The 21240-nt window shown below is 30.2% G+C and overlaps 1 long non-coding RNA gene across 1 annotated transcript in view; it reads right to left on the bottom strand.

The window, feature by feature from the left end:
- The window catches only part of LOC133034726 (uncharacterized), a 28179-nt gene extending 7461 nt beyond the window's left edge, over window positions 1-20718 (bottom strand). The window contains exon 1 of the long non-coding RNA XR_009686098.1: window positions 20559-20718. This is a non-coding gene — a long non-coding RNA (uncharacterized LOC133034726). The remainder of the gene's footprint in view (window positions 1-20558) is intronic.
- Window positions 20719-21240: the final 522 nt, after the last annotated feature.

Raw genomic sequence — 21240 nt, 5'->3', positions numbered from 1 at the left:
TATACATATATTTTAAATTTTATTTGTTATACAATTTGTGTGAGAATAAATATTCATTTATTTCTACTAATAGTGAATAGAGACTATTGCTTAGAATAGTATTGATAGATTTCTAAACATAGTTGAAATTATAGTAAGTGTCAAGGTAAAATTATGGTGTTTTTACGAATTAGGATAATTACTCAATTAAAGCCCAATATGAAAGTCTATTAGAGTTTTATAGATTATTTAGTGGGTTTAATCTATTGTATGAAGTGCATTAAATAACATTATAATGGAATTAATGTCACAAAAATTCGTAGGTTTTGATAAATTCGCAGGATTAAAAACTGTTTTAATCGTATCTAGAGTTTTAGAGCTCCGATTGAGGTGATTCTAGTGGCGTTGGAAAGATAATTAAAAGATCTATAAATTTTGTAGAGATAGTTATATCATAATTCGGACTTTTTGTAGGTAAAAAACGGAGCCTAAAGTTACGAGATAAAGGACTTACTTTTAAAATTTAAAAATTAGATATTTGTTGATTTAATAATATTTTAGCATTTTATTATATATTATTATTTTTAGTTAACCTAAACCTATCAGAATACGATATCTCATAATCTTTTTATCAAATCCTAAACTATCATAGTTTTATTTTTCCTCTCCAAACCAATTAGTCAAAGCCTCATTCTTCTTCATGTTTGCTCCTCTCAAACCTTCCACAATTCTTCTTATTTTCTACCTTCATTCTTAAAGTTTTGGATTTATAATCAAGGCTTGCGGGCTTGAGACATCGAATAGAAATATGTGAAGAGGTATGAAATATTTTCTTGCTCAATAATGCTAAATGTTATCTAGGGTTCGGATCTATTATATTTTTTCGTTTTCAGAAAAACAAGTTTCAGTAAAGTGATGATATCTCTCTTGATATTGATCCGTTTTTAGAGATTTTTATATCGTTGGAAAGCTTATTCGATTTCCCATAAGTTTTATGAAGAAACTTTTTGTTAATTCGAAGTCATACTACGTCAAAAAGTTAGTTTTATTCAATATCATGTGATTCGTTTCTTGAATCTTGTTCTTGCAAAACTGTTTTGGTAAAATTGTAATATCTCTTTGAATATAATTCCAATTTCAAAGATTTTGGTATCATTGGAAAGGAAATTTAATTTCCTAAAACTTTGATGAAGATGTTATCTTCTAGTTCTGAACCATTCAATGTCAAAAGTTTGTATTTTTGCTAAGTCATGTAATTCGTTATTTCATATTTCTTCTCAGAAACAGTTTCAGTAAAACAATCATAACTCACTCAGTTTTAATCTATTTTTAATGATCTTTATATCATTAGAAAGATAATAAAATTTCCTATAATTTTTATGAAGACAACTTTCACTGAATTAGTATAGTTGTTGGTCAAAAATAGTGATCTTTCTGCTGTACTATAAGAGTACGAATTTTAATGTTAGGGCCTTAAACCATCTGTTGTTATAGGTAGTAATGACGAGATAACAAGTCTTAAGCAACGGGATTTGAGGATCTTGTCCTCAACAAGAAAATTCATTGAGGTGCTTGGAGTAGCAAGAAGGTGTTCTTAATAACTGAGGTAAGAAGAGTGGACATCTGTGCACAGGGTGTATGTTGAAACATACAACTGTATTATGGGTTTGTATTTACATATTTTATGGTAGATTGTTGTTTTATGCTAATGTTATTAGTGTGTGATAGTGATAAGGCTTTTGACTGTTTGTGTGAGGATAGCACTTATACGATAGGTTTTCTGCTGCTGGTGTGAGCATAGCACTGCAGGATATATTTTTGGCTGCTTGTATGGGTTTACTTGCAGGTCATCCTATCATGGGTGAGTACAACTTGTGATAAGGGATTGCCCTATTGGATGCCGAGTGTGAGAACAGCACAAGGCAGGGCAAGTTACACTTCATGTCTGATTAACATGAGTGGGAGTAGATTATCGTATGTGAGTACAATGTGCGATAGGATACTATGTGTTATATGTGTGAGTATAGCATGCTTTATAATTACAATGTGATATGATGTTGTATTGTATGTGAGAATAATGTGTGATATGACATGTTGTTATATGTATGCAAATATGGTATGAATTGATTTGATGTTGTGATATTGTTATACTTATGACTATGTTATCAAGTTGGGGGGGTTATGTCCTACATAGCTCTTCTTACTGGGCGTTAGCTCACGGGTACTCTGTGTGCAGGTAAAGGCAAAACTATACAGTGAGGGTGGCGAGCTCAAGGCATGGATTACATGTTAGGGGATTGTCACGATGTTTTGGTTTAAAAATATTTCATTTAAGATTATGATTCAAATAGTTTTTGTAAGGCTTTATATTTTAAAGTTATGAATAAATAAATGTTTTGTTTTAAAAATAATGAGATCTCATGCTTAGTTATTTTTTTATTAAAGAAGTCTTTTATTGTCTTTATCTTAAATGGTTTTAAACGGACTAGCTAGTGTGACGTCTCGGGAAATCGAGACGTTACAATATGGTATCAGAGCAATACGGTCCTAAAGGATGTGGTTGACCCTAACATGTAAAGTTCATTGCCACAAGACGAGCTCCACTCACTGTTCTGTAAGTTTTAGTTAATCTGTTCATGTTAGTTTTACATATTTTATGTTGCGTCACATCTTTAGTGTAACTAGAAGTTTTCTTTGTGTTTAGAAGAATATATCTTAAAATTTTATGGGTAGGATTCGATCTATGAGATATTTTTGGGAAAAAAAAAAAAATTCAAGGTATTGCTATATTACGTAATTTAAGTTTGATTTTTTTATAAGTTGTACTTATTTTCATAAATAAGGAGCATAAGAAGAGTATTTTTCAAAAGAAATTGTGTTATAAGCAGATTGGAATAGAGTATGTTAGGAAAAAAAAGAATTTAGTTGTTATATTAGTATTTCTAACGAGAGTGTATGTTTCAGGTTTAATAAATTAGACATATATAACTATTGGTACGTTCTTAAGTTTGATTTTTTTAAGTGTTAATGGATAGATAATTTTAAGCTCTACTCTTTTATTAGAGATAATTAAGTTGAATTTTGGTTAAGGGTGAAATCTAATCATTAAGGTTATAATAGAAGAATAGATTGTGACAGTCAGTAGCCCCGTGATTCGTAAGGAAATTCGATAGTTTTGTTTGTGTTTATTTGCATAAATTTAAACTCTTTATGTATTGGAATATGGTTTATGCTTTGTTATTATGAATATGTATGTGGTACTGAGAATGTGTGGTATGGACACAATATGAGTTTATGAATTGATATATTGATTAGGGTTGTTTTGACTTGTATATGTTGTATGTTGCATTCATATATTGTGTGTTGTATGCTGCAAGTTGTATGCTAACGTCTCAGGTAAAGTGAGGGACCATGGTGGGGTATGATACGGGGTAAGGCCGTTGAATGTAGAGATACCATACCCTGCATTTTTCTGAGTCGTGTTTGAAATTATTATGGTGGGGTATGATACGGGATAAGGCCGTTGAATGTAGAGATACCCTACCCTATATTTGTCTGATTCGTGTATGACATTGTTATAGTGGGGTATGATACAGTGATGTTACTGTTGAATATAGAGATACCCTATCTTATAACAATGGTAGGGCTACATAGGCCCAGGTTATTATATGGGCAGATTAGGCCCAGGATATTGTAAGGCCAGGCTAGGCCCAGGTTATGTAAGGAATGACTATGATATGCCAATGTTATGGTAAAGACATGATATGATTGAAATAATTTTTATATGTTATTGCTATGATTGTGTTATGAGTATGATGTTAGGGTTGTGATCCTTACATATATGTAATGGTTTCGTTTAGTACAAATAAATGGTATATGATTAAGCGAGTAAAGAAAAATATATATGAGAATTGGATTAAGCGATTTTCGTTCTCGAGTTATTCTTAGAAAGAGTGATTTTGATAGAAAATTTTATTCATATTTCATTAGTTGGATGGATTAGTAAATGTTTCTTTTATAGTGATATGCATGTAGCTCATTCCTGAGAGTATGTTAACTTGTATGCTTCTAAGCCTATATATTGGCTAGCTCGCATGTGTAAGAAGACCTTTAACGATCTTTAGCTACATGTAGTACATGTAATTTATAGAAGACATGTGGTCTGTTTGAATGACATCGGTTTGTTGATGATATATTGGATCGTTATGTGTAGGGCAACATTCTTAATAATTATGCTACGTAACTATAATAACAGAATTGTAGCTTTATGGAGGAAATTAAGTTAAAAAAAAAATAATTAACATTCAATGAAAGAATGGGAACAATTAAAGAGAAGTTTGCATAAGTTCTTCTACCCTACTCCTTGTTGTTTGTTATTTTTGTATTGTATAATGTGTTCTCAAGTGGCATATAAGGATGTTCATAAGAGAAGAGTTTTTATTTTTATAAAATTACGAGCAAAATTTATGTATTTAAAGCACGTATATGTAAGTATTGTGATGGAGTGTGTTTGTTATTTAAGTAATATATAAAGGAATAACAATACTTAAATTAAATTTGTATATGTTATATGTGTTGTAGTTTGACCAATAAGATAAAAGTTAAGTACATATTTGTTGGGTCCATAAGGTAGATAAGGAGGTCATGTAATAAGTGGTGACAAACATGAAGTCCCTCGTGTATTTGGTAGTTAAATTTCGAGGACGAAATTTCTTTAAGGAGGGTAGAATGTAATACCCGGTAAAAATATACATATATTTTAAATTTTATTTGTTATACAATTTGTGTGAGAATAAATATTCATTTATTTCTACTAATAGTGAATAGAGACTATTGCTTAGAATAGTATTGATAGATTTCTAAACATAGTTGAAATTATAGTAAGTGTCAAGGTAAAATTATGGTGTTTTTACGAATTAGGATAATTACTCAATTAAAGCCCAATATGAAAGTCTATTAGAGTTTTATAGATTATTTAGTGGGTTTAATCTATTGTATGAAGTGCATTAAATAACATTATAATGGAATTAATGTCACAAAAATTCGTAGGTTTTGATAAATTCGCAGGATTAAAAACTGTTTTACTAAAATGATCGTATCTAGAGTTTTAGAGCTCCGATTGAGGTGATTCTAGTGGCGTTGGAAAGATAATTAAAAGATCTATAAATTTTGTAGAGATAGTTATATCATAATTCGGACTTTTTGTAGGTGAAAAACGGAGCCTAAAGTTACGAGATAAAGGACTTACTTTTAAAATTTAAAAATTAGATATTTGTTGATTTAATAATATTTTAGCATTTTATTATATATTATTATTTTTAGTTAACCTAAACCTATCAGAATACGATATCTCATAATCTTTTATCAAACCCTAAACTATCATAGTTTTATTTTTCCTCTCCAAACCAATTAGTCAAAGCCTCATTCTTCTTCATGTTTGCTCCTCTCAAACCTTCCACAATTCTTCTTATTTTCTACCTTCATTCTTAAAGTTTTGGATTTATAATCAAGGCTTGCGGGCTTGAGACATCGAATAGAAATATGTGAAGAGGTATGAAATATTTTCTTGCTCAATAATGCTAAATGTTATCTAGGGTTCGGATCTATTATATTTTTTTGTTTTCAGAAAAACAAGTTTCAGTAAAGTGATGATATCTCTCTTGATATTGATCCGTTTTTAGAGATTTTTATATCGTTGGAAAGCTTATTCGATTTCCCATAAGTTTTATGAAGAAACTTTTTGTTAATTCGAAGTCATACTACGTCAAAAAGTTAGTTTTATTCAATATCATGTGATTCGTTTCTTGAATCTTGTTCTTGCAAAACTGTTTTGGTAAAATTGTAATATCTCTTTGAATATAATTCCAATTTCAAAGATTTTGGTATCATTGGAAAGGAAATTTAATTTCCTAAAACTTTGATGAAGATGTTATCTTCTAGTTCTGAACCATTCAATGTCAAAAGTTTGTATTTTTGCTAAGTCATGTAATTCGTTATTTCATATTTCTTCTCAGAAACAGTTTCAGTAAAACAATCATAACTCACTCAGTTTTAATCTATTTTTAATGATCTTTATATCATTAGAAAGATAATAAAATTTCCTATAATTTTTATGAAGACAACTTTCACTGAATTAGTATAGTTGTTGGTCAAAAATAGTGATCTTTCTGCTGTACTATAAGAGTACGAATTTTAATGTTAGGGCCTTAAACCATCTGTTGTTATAGGTAGTAATGACGAGATAACAAGTCTTAAGCAACGGGATTTGAGGATCTTGTCCTCAACAAGAAAATTCATTGAGGTGCTTGGAGTAGCAAGAAGGTGTTCTTAATAACTGAGGTAAGAAGAGTGGACATCTGTGCACAGGGTGTATGTTGAAACATACAACTGTATTATGGGTTTGTATTTACATATTTTATGGTAGATTGTTGTTTTATGCTAATGTTATTAGTGTGTGATAGTGATAAGGCTTTTGACTGTTTGTGTGAGGATAGCACTTATACGATAGGTTTTCTGCTGCTGGTGTGAGCATAGCACTGCAGGATATATTTTTGGCTGCTTGTATGGGTTTACTTGCAGGTCATCCTATCATGGGTGAGTACAACTTGTGATAAGGGATTGTCCTATTGGATGCCGAGTGTGAGAACAGCACAAGGCAGGGCAAGTTACACTTCATGTCTGATTAACATGAGTGGGAGTAGATTATCGTATGTGAGTACAATGTGCGATAGGATACTATGTGTTATATGTGTGAGTATAGCATGCTTTATAATTACACTGTGATATGATGTTGTATTGTATGTGAGAATAATGTGTGATATGACATGTTGTTATATGTATGCAAATATGGTATGAATTGATTTGATGTTGTGATATTGTTATACTTATGACTATGTTATCAAGTTGGGGGGGTTATGTCCTACATAGCTCTTCTTACTGGGCGTTAGCTCACGGGTACTCTGTGTGCAGGTAAAGGCAAAACTATACAGTGAGGGTGGCGAGCTCGAGGCATGGATTACATGTTAGGGGATTGTCACGATGTTTTGGTTTAAAAATATTTCATTTAAGATTATGATTCAAATAGTTTTTGTAAGGCTTTATATTTTAAAGTTATGAATAAATAAATGTTTTGTTTTAAAAATAATGAGATCTCATGCTTAGTTATTTTTTTATTAAAGAAGTCTTTTATTGTCTTTATCTTAAATGGTTTTAAACGGACTAGCTAGTGTGACGTCTCGGGAAATCGGGACGTTACACAATTATTAATGTACAGATTATATACGTAATATTAGTAATATCCTAATACAAATTTTATTATTAATGTACATATTATATACATGATATTATATACCATGCCTAATACAAATTTTATTATTTATTAGTAATATTCTAATATTGATTATGGTTTGAAGCTTACTCATTAAATGTTGTACAATTTAGACATACAAATAATTATAAAACCGATAAAATTTAATTATGGTAATCATTCTCATTAAATCCATCCAATGTAATTAAATTAAGAATTTTGTATGATTTTATGTAAAAATGTTTTCAAATGTGTACATTGTAACAATTAATTTTTTTTGCACAATTTTTGTAATTATTTAAGAAAATGTATACATTTATGTAAAATGCCCTTCTTTTTATTACACAAAGCACCGTATAATATTCATATGGCTAATAAGTAATTTTCCCCCCGAATGCCCTTCTTGTTGAATTTTTTTGGCCGTTAAAAATTCTCCCTGAACTATTGAGATTGTTAGATTTAAGGACTTTTATCTAAAACTTTCATCTATGTTAGAATTTTTTTACTAAAATTAGACAAAAGTCCTTAACTCTAACAATCTTAATAGTTCAGGGGAAATTTTTAACGGCCAAAAAAGTTCAGGGGCATGACTTAGTACATGTCAAAGTTCGGGGAGAAAAATTGATAATTAACCTATTAATATTATAGTTTAATTTTTGGGCCAACCCTAGGGAGTAGAGGTGTTGGCTTAGGCATGCATACGACCAAAGATTCATAATAAAGAAATACTAATTACAATTTCTTAGTCAATCTTCACGTACGAAATCACAAGCCGAAATATTTTATTTCAAATTTTTTTCATAGCGGTATTTGTTATATTTACAATATCATCCGTGTAAATTTTTGAAAATTCCGAATAGTTTACAGTAGCAAAAAAAGAGTTCCTGATATTCCAGTTTACCAAGCGCGTTCAATAAACTTCAAACGTATTTTCGGCACTGTAAACTATTCGAAATTTTTCAAAAATTTACAGGGATGATATTCTAAGCATAACAAATACCCCCGTGAAAAAAAATGAAAAAAAAATATTTCGACATGTATTTTTGGGCGTGAAAATTAACTAAGAGGTTGTAACAGAAGGTTGATGGTAGCACTCCTCTTAATAATAAAGCACAATTTCTTGCAAACAACTAAATTTTGTATTACATAAAGCACTATATAATATTAATATTATAGTTTAATTTTGGGTAAAACAATAAACAAATATTAAATGAATAAAAAAATATAAAATTACATAAAATTATAAGGGATATTTGCAGCAAAAGTCCTTTAAAAATTTACTTTGATGGAGATTAATCCCCAACCACAAAAAATAGCGGCAATAGTCCTCAAAGTCGTACTTTTTGTAAGTCTGTTTGTCCCAACTTTAAGAGATATGTTCACTTATTCAAAATTGACACATGTCCAATTATTATTGGTCTAAATTATAATTTTAATTTTAAAAAAATTGTAGTAAAAATAAATAAATTATTTAAAAATTTTAAAATAATTTTTTTTCTTTTTTTTTTCTTCCTTGTCTTCTTCATCTCCAGCCACATGCCAATCCCCGCCACCAGCCACCCCAACCCTCACGGCAGCCACCCCAACCCTCATGGCAGCCACACAATTGCTCTGTTTTGCCAATGCTCGAGAACCCCAAAGCCCCAAATCTCTCTCTCATTCTCCCTCTCTTTGATCGTGCCAGAGCTTTGGAATGTTCTTCCATCGTCGACGAGATCTGAGCAGACAAGTTACAAATTAATACTTGTTGAGAAAATTATTAAAGGTGTAATAAAATTTGAGCATCATAGTTTCTTCATTTATATAGTTTTTTGCAAGAAGCATGTTAATAAATTTAATTATATAAGCAAAGTTATCCACTAATAGCAGCTTTTAGTATTATATTACCGCCCTCAAATTTTAACTTTTAATATAGTAGAAGATGATACGGCCACTTTTCAACCCATCTAGATGTTTCAGCAATCTTAATAGTTAAATCTAATTCCTAATGCATTGTATATATGCACCATCCAATATAAGAGTAAAGATGCAGCGTGAGATCCCATATCCTAGACAAGCCAACTATAAATTATTTGAATTGCTAATATTAATTTGTATACTCCTAAAAAATATATTTAAGTGCACTTCATTGCATTTCTTGCTCTAAATTTTTGATAATTCAATCAATCTTTCTTGGGCGAAAAGGAGGATATCTCGATCGGGGAAGAGAACGAGAAAATACCATATGACCCAATATATTTGACAAACAGGCCCGACCCTAATGGTGTGTAGGCAGACCTACTGCACAGGGTCCACGCAAGCAAAGGGCCCAATTTTGTTAATTTTTTTTGTTTTCATAAGCTACCTTGGTCATTGCAAAAGCCCATTTAATAGGGATCATTAATTGAGAGACGTTGGTCTATCTTTCTCATTCTTCTCCTTCCCAACAAAAGCTCATCAATTTTTAACATTTTCAATTTTTTTTATAAACCAAGTATTAGACTATTAGTCAATTAAGTACCAATTTTCCTAGTTTTTAGTAAACTAACGGTACCAAATTTATTAATACCATTTAATTTATTTTTTTTAAACTTTTTTTATTCACCTACTATATATATATATATATCTCATTTTAAGCTTTTTCATCCACATCAAAAATCAAAATTGTTTATGAGAATTGAGAAGAAAGATATTAGATATATTTTGTTATCATCTATATTTTTCATTTTTTTTATATATATATAAAAAAAATAAAAGAATTGAAGAATAATATCATTCATTAGAATTTTTTGAGGCAAATTTATCAACGGTTAATAGAAGGTATGTATTTGATATTTATTCTTTGTTCATTGTATCTATATTGTTTATTATTTTTAATTTCAAATCTGTATATTTGTTATATTTGATCTCACTTTTTATGATTAACAGTGTAGTTAGTATTAGTAGTTAGCTAGTTTTTTTTTCTTTGTCTTTTTACCTTTTATTTTTTTAAAAAAAACTAAATATACTTATTTACATATTTAATGCTGAAACTAATGGAGAAAAAAAAAGTATGTAATATGTATTATACCTATTTACATATTAACATAATGTATATGTTGTAATTCACCCTTGTTTAATACAGTCAATCAATCATATTTTTGTAAAAAAAATTTTAATTGAGATTAATTGTTATTTAGTTAATTATTATTTCTTAGTACAATAACTTTATTCTAAAACTATCATTGCATAAATCAGAAAATCAATTTTAAATGAGCATTGGGCAATTGGTGACAGCAAATTTTCACAATTTGAAGTTTTAAACTTTGAAGACGGAATTAGCAGCAAATATCAGGTTTTTTCGTCACTTTTTGAACTTTTAAATTAATAATTATTATTATCTTGATTGTTCTTTAAAATATTATATTAGTTGTTGCTATTATTTTTTTTACTATGTCTCATAAAATTAAAAAATATGAGTCTGGGTATGAAAAGCGTAAGAAAAAGAAAAAAATTGAGGAGTTAACGCAATCTCAAAGAGGAGCTCTTGATAAATTCATTATAAAAGAACCACAAGTTTCTTTTGAAAATCATAATCATAATGTTGTTGATACTGAAATTTCTAAAAATATGTTGCCTATTATTGAGAATCATAGTGAAAATGATGATGTAGAAAATAGAAGTGACATGCCTATTGAAAATGATAATGTGGAAAATAAAGGTGATGTGCCTATTGAAAATGATAATATGGAAAATCAAAATTTTGATTATGAAAATTGTGATGATGACCATTTGAATAATTCACTCGAAAATAAAATTTTAGAGGATAATAATAATGCTAAGCAAACAAACTCATTTAAAAATTTACTTGACATATTTGATCCAAGAAATTGGGATGCTCTTGATCCAAAAATGATTGATTTATTAGTGATGAAGGGTCCAAAAAGAGATTGTTCTATTATGGCTGGTCCTAAAGGTAAATTTTCTAGACGATTCACTGTTAATTTGTATACCAGAGTTTTATCAAATGGGGAGAAGTGTGATAGAGATTGGCTTGTTTATTCAAAAGAGTTAGATAGAGAATTTTATTTTTGTTGCAAAGTTTTTAAAACAGGAATTGTTAGAGGACAATTAATAAATGAAGGCTTTATTGATTGGGTGCATATTAGTGAAAGACTTAGAGAGCATGAGATAAGCACGGAACATGTTAAAAATATGACCACTTGGTATGAATTCCGTCTAAGAGTCCAAAAGAATCAAACCATTGATAAATCGACTCAAAGACTAATTGAAAAAGAAAAAGATCACTGGAAAAAAAGTTTTATAAAGAATTATTTTAATAGTTAAATTTCTTGCTAAACATAATTTGGCCTTTCGTGGATCTAATGAGAAATTATATCAAAATAGTAATGACAATTTTCTTGGCTTAATTGAAATGTTGGCAGAGTTTGATCCTATTATCCAAGAGCATGTCAAACGCATTACAAATGATGATATTCACATTCATTATCTTGGACATAACATCCCAAACGAGTTAATAATTTTGCTTGCTTCAGCAATTAAAGCTGAAATCATTAAAAAAAGTTAAACAAGCAAAATATTTTTCTGTGATACTTGATTGTACTCCTAATGTTAGCCATCAAGAGCAAATGTCCTTGATATTGAGATATGTGGATGTTTCTCCACATTCTGTTAGCATTGAAGAATCTTTTTTAGGATTTTTAAATGTGAATGATACAACTGGTCAAGGACTTTTTGATGTGCTACAAAATGAGCTGAAAAAACTTGATCTTGACATATTTGATGTGCGAGGGCAAAGTTATGATAATGGGTCAAATATGAAAGGAAAACATCAAGGTGTACAAAAGAAATTTTTAGACATAAATCCAAGAGCCTTTTATACTCCTTGTGGTTGTCATAGTCTTAATTTTATTTTGTGTGACATGGCTGAATCGTGTAGTAAACCTAGAGATTTTTTTGGAGTTATTCAACGCATTTATACAATGTTTGCCAATTCTACTAAGAGATGGCAAATTTTGAAAGATAATGTGAAAGGATTGACTCCAAAATCATTGTCATCCACTCGTTGGGAGAGTCGTGTAGAAAGTGTTAAAGCTATAAGATCTCAAATGTCAGATTTTAGAGAAGCTTTACTTGAAGTATCGGAAAATGATGAACTTGATTCTAAAATCAGAAGTGAAGCAAAATCCTTAACAATAAATGAACTTGGTGATTTTGAGTTTTTAATAGCAATTATTATTTGGTTTGAAATCTTATCTGCAATTAATTTGGTTAGTAAGCTTTTACAATCAAAGGATATGCTTATTGATATTGCTATGGACAAAATAAAAGGGTTAATTTCTTTTTTCGTGGGATATAGAGAAACAGGTTTTTATAACGCCTTGGCTAATGCTAAGGAAATTGCTATTGAAATGAATATCGATCCAGTATTTCCTCAAAGGCGCACAATTCGAAGAAAAAGACAATTTGATGAAAATTTAAATATTCCATCTGTTGAGTTATCTGGAGAGGAATCTTTTAGAATTAATTATTTTCTTTACCTTGTTGATCAAGCCATTGCTTCTCTTACTAAGAGATTTGAACAATATTAAGAGTATGAAAATAATTTTGGTTTCTTGTTTACTTCTGACAAGTTACAATCATTAGACAACGCAAATTTAAAGTCTTGTTGTTGTCATTTTGAAAATGCATTGAAACATAATGAACAATCTGATATTGATGGGAATGAATTATGTGTGGAGTTGAAGCTATTAAGGTAAATATTGCCTAGAGAGAAAATGAGAGCTATCGACATATTAAAGTTTTTGAAAGGCGTAGATTGTTTTCCTAATACAATTATTGCATATAGGATTTTGTTGGCTATTCCTGTGACAGTTGCTTCTGCAGAAAGAAGTTTTTCAAAGTTAAAGTTGTTGAAGTCCTACTTGCGGTCTACCATGTTACAAGAAAGGCTTAATGGATTAGCATCGATAGCGATTGAAAATGAGGTTTTGGAGACAATAAAATATGAAGAGTTGGTTGATGAATTTGCTTCAAAAAGCGTTCGAAGGATGTCCCTTTTTAAATAGAATGTTGATATTGGCTTGAAGCTGTATTGGAATTAATAACAAGTTTAGTAAAATTTTGAATTTTTAAGTGTGTAATTATGTAAAATATACTTTCGTAATATGATAATATTTAAAAATATTATTTGCAAATTATTATTTTTTTTGTTAGGGTCCTATTTTTTAAAATTAGAACAGGGCCTCCAAAATATTTGAGACGACCCTGTTGACAAATCGCACTATACGCCAACCCACGATTCGTCTCCAAGACTTCGAAAAGGTATTTTGTTTAATTAGGGATCAATTCAGTATTAATGCTTTATTACATTTTTCTTTACGAAAATTAATCATAGACCTTACATATTGGAATTCTATATCATTAGTAGTTTTTTTCTCTATTTCTCTTATCTTTTCATTTATCCGCACACTTTAACTTTCATTGTTTCACTACTCCTAATCAATTATTCTATAGATTAATTAGGTGATATAAAGAAAAATTATTAGATTATTATTATTATTATTATTTGTTAAAAATTATTTAAGTAAACATTTCTCTTTATATGTCATGATTATTTAAAATCGTTATTATCATTGTATACTTTGTCACTATTGTTATTTCTAATAAATTTATTTAAAACATAATAAAAATTAAACAATGAGTTATAACTACGTAATTTATACATAATTTTTTGAAATATTCAGTTATATAAAATAGATCTAAAAATATTAAAAAAATTGTAAAGAAACTCACTATCCAATGTTGAATCTATAAATCGATTGAGAACTTATCATATAATATTTGTTATTATATTTTGTACTTTTTAATTATTACTAGTGAAAAGTCACACGTGCACGTGAAATATTTATGACTATATTAATATAAGAAATGTTAAAAGTATTGATAATACTTAACGATATTGTAATGTATTATACCACTATTAATATGATTATTGGATCTCATATAATTTAATTTAATAATTATTATGAAAAATCATTAATCTGTAAGGCAAAACTATCCATACTCACATAATATATAAAGAGAAGCTCTGAATATACCAAAATAATTGGTTACACAATATATGTTCCTATCGTATTTTCAGTACGTAAAATAATTTCATTTTGTTTTATTGTACTACACTTTAGTTATTTAATATATTCAGTATGTTTTAAAAATATTTTAAATAATTTATAGTATTGAAAAATATAGTTTAAATATATTTTTTTTTGTACTCGTATTAATTTTAATACAAGAGTGAAACAAATTGTTGAACTAAATTTTAAAAATATAAATTATTAAAATTTTATTAAAAATTTGCAAGATATTTTAAATAACTGCAATGTACATTGTTATTTTTTTTTATTTTTTTAAAAAAAGATTATACATATATAAACATAACGAAGATGCATCGGCACACCTATTTTTGCATCATATATATAAGCCCCTAAATATAAATATATAAAAGAATTTTGTGGTTATCTTAAAAAATACAATCATTTAAATTTAAATAGTAAATTACACTCGTGTATATAATATTTTCATGGTATAACATTTAAACTTTAATTTGTAATAATCAATTATTCAAAATTTATCAAAATATTGTAAACCATTTTAGGATCTCTAACTTGATAAGTAACATTAAATATTTAATTCGTCAAAAAAAAAAATAAATAGTATATAAGTGAATGAAACTTAAAATATTATATATAGTAAGTAACTCACGGTTGAAAATCAAAATTACTCTATCCAAGTTATAATTCACACAAGAAAAAAATATAAAAAACTTATTTATCATTTTTTTTATAGATTTAATGACACCAAAATCGTATTTATCTAATTACTAAAATTCTATTGTAAGGTTATAGCTTAGTTACTACTTGGTATAATATAAATCTCACAAATCACTCACATATGAGCAATGTAAGACAAATACACACAATTTTTTTTAAGATTTAATCACACTAAAATAGTATTTAATCTATAGAAAATATATATATTTATCCTACTTTATAATAATTCTACAATAAATTGGCCAATCTAATATATGTTCACAAAATCATTTTTATTTAATGTACAAAAATTATATTTGAATAATTATTATTAGTATTTTTTCTTTTTGAAATCACTTGAATAATTATTTGAAGAAATGAATTTGAGTGCTTTTATGATTAAATGATAAAAAGATTTTATGGTAATTAAAAAAAAATTAAAGACATTTTTGTAATGTAGTATTGCCAACTTTTATATAGCTTATAGATTTTTCTGTATATAAAAATCAAAATTAAAGAACATTTTGAGAGAAGAACACTAGAAATTTATTTAGTAGAAAGTTTTCTCATGTCCTTACAATGAAAAGGATGGCTCTATATATAGCCATTTACATGAAGTACAATACAAAATAGGAAACTTCCTAGAAATTTCCTACAAGCAAACAAACACACAAAAGGACACTCTGACAACAAAAGGACAAACCAACAAAATGACAAGCGGAGAAAAAGACAGTCTGACAACAAATGGACAAACTGACTAACTGACAAACATAGAAAATGCCAAACGATAAGAAAAAATTCCTACAAACATCATGACTATAAGGAATTTTTCCACTTATTGCTATCTTACACAAATAGGAGATATGGAATTCTTTCGTTCTTCTTATTAGCGGTCGATAATTGGCTCGTGATCAGCATTGTAGTCTGAGTCATAATTGGGGTCTCTTGAAGTGGGTGCCAACCTGATGGTTCATCTTCTTCATCACTTCCAGCTAGTGGACATGCATCATAATCAGAATAGACGATCTCCCATTCCAATCCATTGTACTGAAAGAGATAGGGATCCTGGTTGATTTCTTGGTCCATGTATGGGTCTTGTGAATCTTCAAAAATGCTTGTCTTACGGAGTAGGACCCCCACAGTGTTTGTTTCTTTGAATAGTGATGAATTTTTCTTTTTTACTTTAGGGGCTTGGACCTGATTGTGACTATTTTTGGAAATTTGGAACTTTTCTAGGGCCCTTGCTATATGCGTTGTGAATAATCTAAGGGAAACATTTCCCATGGGGCATCATCTTCTATTCTTGGCCAAATTTCTGGTGGAATAGTCTGATTTTTCTCAAAGATAATCTTTTGGAGATATCTGTACTCTGCATCTTGCTCTCTGAAAGGTGCTTCCTGGGATCCGTATAGTTCAAAAGTGGGATTGCAAACTATTTTCTTGTTCTCGTCCAATTTTGCATTAAGACTGATAAAGAAGACCGTATAGCAATCCATCATGTTGGCTACATGTGGTCCTGATGGATAAACAAAGACGTGTCGATTGTTGCGAACCTTTTCCCATTCATCCCAGAGTATTTTTTGCCACTCCTCTAGAGGAGCGTACCAAGACAAAATGTCCATTTGGATTTCGTAGGCTGGTTTATTTTTTTCTTGTTCGAGGAACGACTGTATAGCAGTGTGAAGAGCCATAGTTTGGACTTCGACAACCATTGTACAGAGGCATGTTAGGTACCAAAAAAGATGGGCTATGGACTTTGGAGTGAAGAGTGCAGTCCGAAAGGGGACTAGATTGGCAAAAGGATACTTTGGGTGAATCAAAAAATCATATTGAAAATAGGGTCCAAATTTGGAGAGAATTTGTTCGTGAGTATAAATAGCCCTGTGAGAGGCTTTTTCTTTTGCTGATCTTTTGGATTTAGAAAGGATGAGCTTTGCATCTCGGGGAAATGAGCAATTCTTTTGCGATGATGATGATGCCATGATATATATGTATGGAATGGTATGGGACGAGTTGTGGCTGATTAAAGGGATGGTTTTGAGTGGGTGTGAGGAGACCATATTTATAGACTTAGGTCTAGATAAGAGGTCGGCCAAGATATTTTCTTTTCCGGGAAGGTGTTTTATTTCAAAAGAGTAATGATCAAACCATGTTGCCAATCTCAAAAGTTGAGTATTGGTTGTCTTATTCTTTTTTAGGCCTATCATTCCCTTTGATGCAGCAAAATCGGTTTCCACTAAAAAATGATGGCCGATGAGGTGGAACTCAAATTTTGTTATTCCCATCTTGATTGCAATCAGTTCTTTGAGCGTTGAATGATAATGGAGTTGGGAATCTTTGAAGTGTCCACTCTTGTATCCACATATTCGTCTTTTCCCTTGTTCATCTTGCTCTAGAAGGACAGCACCCCAATGTTGGTCACTAGCGTCTGTTTGAAGAACACGTTTTCCGTCAGAAGGAATCTGTAGAGGTGGTAAATTTTGCATGATTTCTTTCAGTTTTTTGACTGCCACCGTTTGGTCATGTGACCATTCTGGACTATTCTTTTTGAGCATATCGCTGAGTGGCCTTGTCAGTACAAATAGTCGGGGAACAAAGTCTCGTAAGTAATTGATGATGCCCAAGAATTGTTGCACCTGAACTTTTGTGAGATTTTCATCTGGGAATTTGAGTAGTTCATGGGCTATATGTGGTTGGGCTTCATATTGTCCTTTGGATAATTTCATCCCAAGGAATTCTATTTGCGTCTGTCCAATAATCATTTTCTTTTCAGACAACATGATACCGTGGGCTCTAGTGATAGAAGCAAACTGGGCCAATAACGCTTGATGGGCTTTTGCATCAGGAGAAAATAGCAAAATATCGTCAATATAGATGAGAGCCTTTTCCAATATTGGGCCATATATTTTGGTCATAGCCTTTTGGAATAGGGAAGGGGCAGTTTTGAGCCCGAAGGGTAGGACGGTCCACTGGAAATGATTATTTGGAATGCAAAAGGCTGTTTTGGGTCGTTCATCTGGTTTGATGCCTAATTGCCAAAATCCTGCTTTTAGGTCAAATTTTGAAAAAATATGGGCTTTGGATAAACTGGCAAACAATGAATTCTTATTTGGTGTTGGGAATTTATCATCTACTAAGAACTCATTCAGGGGCTTGTAATTTATGACCAACCTTTGCTTTCCTCGAGCTTGCTCTAATCGATTATTGACATAAAATGCATGACATGCCCATGGAGAGGAAGTTGACTCTATTAAACCCTGCTGCTCTAGCTCTTTGCACTCATTGGACGCCATATGTTGGTGTTCTGGATTCATGCCTGGGTGACTAGCCTTTGTAGGGTTGATATCTTCATTAAGCTTAAAAGGAAGGCTTATGAAGAACTGTTGATTTTTCCAAAGAGGATGGTCACATTTCTTCAGGAATTCTGCATGATTATTGGCACATGAGACTTCGATGAGCTCTTTCCTTATCTGATGAAATGGGTCATGGGGTATTAAGAAATAGTTTGGTATTGTTTCCCATGGAGCAAAATGTCGTTTGTAACCAAGTCCACTAGGGAGAATACGCAAACCCTTCTTCTTTGTATAAAGATCGAATCCAACAATTAGGTCTTTTCCGGGCAATTTTGATCCAATGACTCTGTGAGTAACAGAACACCACAGGAAGAAGCTATGATCGAATCGGTTTGCTGATGAGTTCTGTGCAAAAAATACCTCCATTTGCAGCATGGAAGTATTGTTTCTCTTTCTTCCAATATTCTTTCGGAAGAATATCAGGGTTCATTATTGTGTATGATGCTCCCGTGTCAAAGAATCCGGCCACTTTTATCGGCTTGGCATATTTTGTTGGAAGAACTCGCACAGTGAGGACAGGGGATGGCTGCATTGTGTGAATAGTGGACATTTGATAGCATTCTGGAGTGTCTGAATCACTCCATTGTTCGAATGCACAAAGGGAGTCTGAGTTGAATTCATCATCGATGGAGAAGATTGACTCTATGTCGTTCTCTTTAAGAGACATCCCGGTCGTTTGTTGAATATGTGATATGAGCTTGACTGTTTTTCCTTTTGGGCACTGTTTTGCATAATGCCCCTTTTTTCCACACACAAAACATCGATCAGATTTTTTGCGAAAGTCACGCTTCTTTCGTAAAAATTTTATTTTACGTCCCTTGTGTTTCGAGAACTTGAACGTCTTGAACTTGGTTTTTTTCTTTGGGGTTTTGCAGGAACACGAAGATTCAGAAGGGCATTTGATGAGTAAATCTCGTCTGCTACAAACTTTGCCTAGTTTTTTGGATTGCTTCATAAATTCCTGCATGGTAAAACTATTCAGAATTTTCTAAAAAATTTACAGGTGGTCCTAAATAACTATAACATAGAGAATCATTAAAAAAATTGGACTAAAAAACTCTCCGAACTTTGACATGTACTAAATCATGCCTCATGAACTTTCATCTATGTTAGATTTTTTTTTTACTAAAATTGGACAAAAGTCCTTAAATCTAACAATCTAAATAGTTCATGGGGCATTTTTAACGACCTTAAAAGTTCAGGGGGTATGATTTAGTACATGTTAAAGCTTGAGGGGCAAAAATCCTAATTAGCCTAATTATTAAAGATATATTACAATTTTTTTTTAAAAAAAAAATAGAAAAAAGAAAACAATGTTCAAAAATCTATAATGTCCATTTTAAAGATTTATTCTCACTCTCTTATCTCCAATATAATAATAAAATATGTATTTATAATTTGTACTATAATTAAGATGCAAAATTTACATTATATAAAATTTTGTTACAATTATTTATAAAATAAAAGTTAAGCAAACAAAAAGTATAAATGAAATAAAATAAGAAAAATTACGCTGCACCTGGAATACTCACCTAGTATATATAAAAGATGTACTATTATCTCACGATAATTTTTTTTTTCAATTATTAATTACTACATATAATAATAAGGCCTAGTTCATATATTAATTCTATAATTTCATTTTTTATAAGTATAATTTCATTAATACTTGGTTCCCTTGAGAAGAAAGAATCTCACAAAAAGGCATGGAAAAAGATCTCCGATCAGAGATACATTTTTCAGTTTTGGATGTGCAATTGTGAATTTATAAACTTATTAAATATATAATTTTTGTTAAATTATCATTTTATTTTCATTGTCTATAATATTTTGGCATGGATATATCATTTAGTTAGCTTTGACTAATATCAAAGAAATACATAATATTTACCTCAATCTTTAATCTTCTACACCAAAGCACACCTAATTAGGATTAGTATGAGGGAAACCCTTTAAAAAAAATACACCTAATTAGAAAAATACTAAATGGAAATGGTATCATTTTCTCTTGCACTTTATGAAAACTAAAACCTTTATTATTATTATTATTATTTTTTTGAATTTATGAAAACTTACCTTACAACTTTTATCAAACAAATATTATATGTTTACGGGAGAACATGTATATACCAGTACTAATTTCTTTCTCACTGAAAAGCAAATTATTGATGATAATAATATCGATTGAGGAAGCAATCAGTTGGTAGCAGTAATACTAACTAGTGGATCATCAGTGAATCTGCAAAAATACCAAAGTGAAGCAAAGCAAAGATCAAATCTGAAAGTTGTTATCAATGAAACTGGATAAAAATAAAGAGATAAGCCTAAAAAAATAACAGACAGGAATGGCAAGCTGCACATCTTATGGCTCAATTATGGAAAGGCTCAGTTGATATCTACTGTTGTCGGAGGAAAATAGACAACACCAAATATAGCGAGTATTCAAGGTAAACAAGAACACTCTTGTGCAAAACTGCGAGTATTCACCTAGAATAGTGAATACTCAAATATAAATAGCGAGTATGTGAATAAAGACAACATAAAATGTAAAAGAGACAGAATTATAGTGGTTCAGTCAGAACTTAGTTTGCTTAGTCCACTTTTTGCAAGAGTTTGTGATCCAGTTTTATTCAAATTCGATCACTCTTTTATATAGAAAGCAAGTGGTCCTTTGGATTACATAACCGGTCAGATAGGACCACATTACAGTATTAGTTACATTTGATTTAGATAAAAAAGGTTTACAGAATAAATGAAAGAACTGTTTCCACCGTTCTTAATTAATACTTGAACGTATGCGACTTTGGAAGTT

This window comes from Cannabis sativa, chromosome 2, assembly GCF_029168945.1.
Source record: "Cannabis sativa cultivar Pink pepper isolate KNU-18-1 chromosome 2, ASM2916894v1, whole genome shotgun sequence".
Lineage (NCBI taxonomy): Eukaryota > Viridiplantae > Streptophyta > Magnoliopsida > Rosales > Cannabaceae > Cannabis > Cannabis sativa.
The sequence above is the reverse complement of the archived record's forward strand: the minus strand, read 5'-3'. Positions and strand labels throughout refer to the sequence as shown.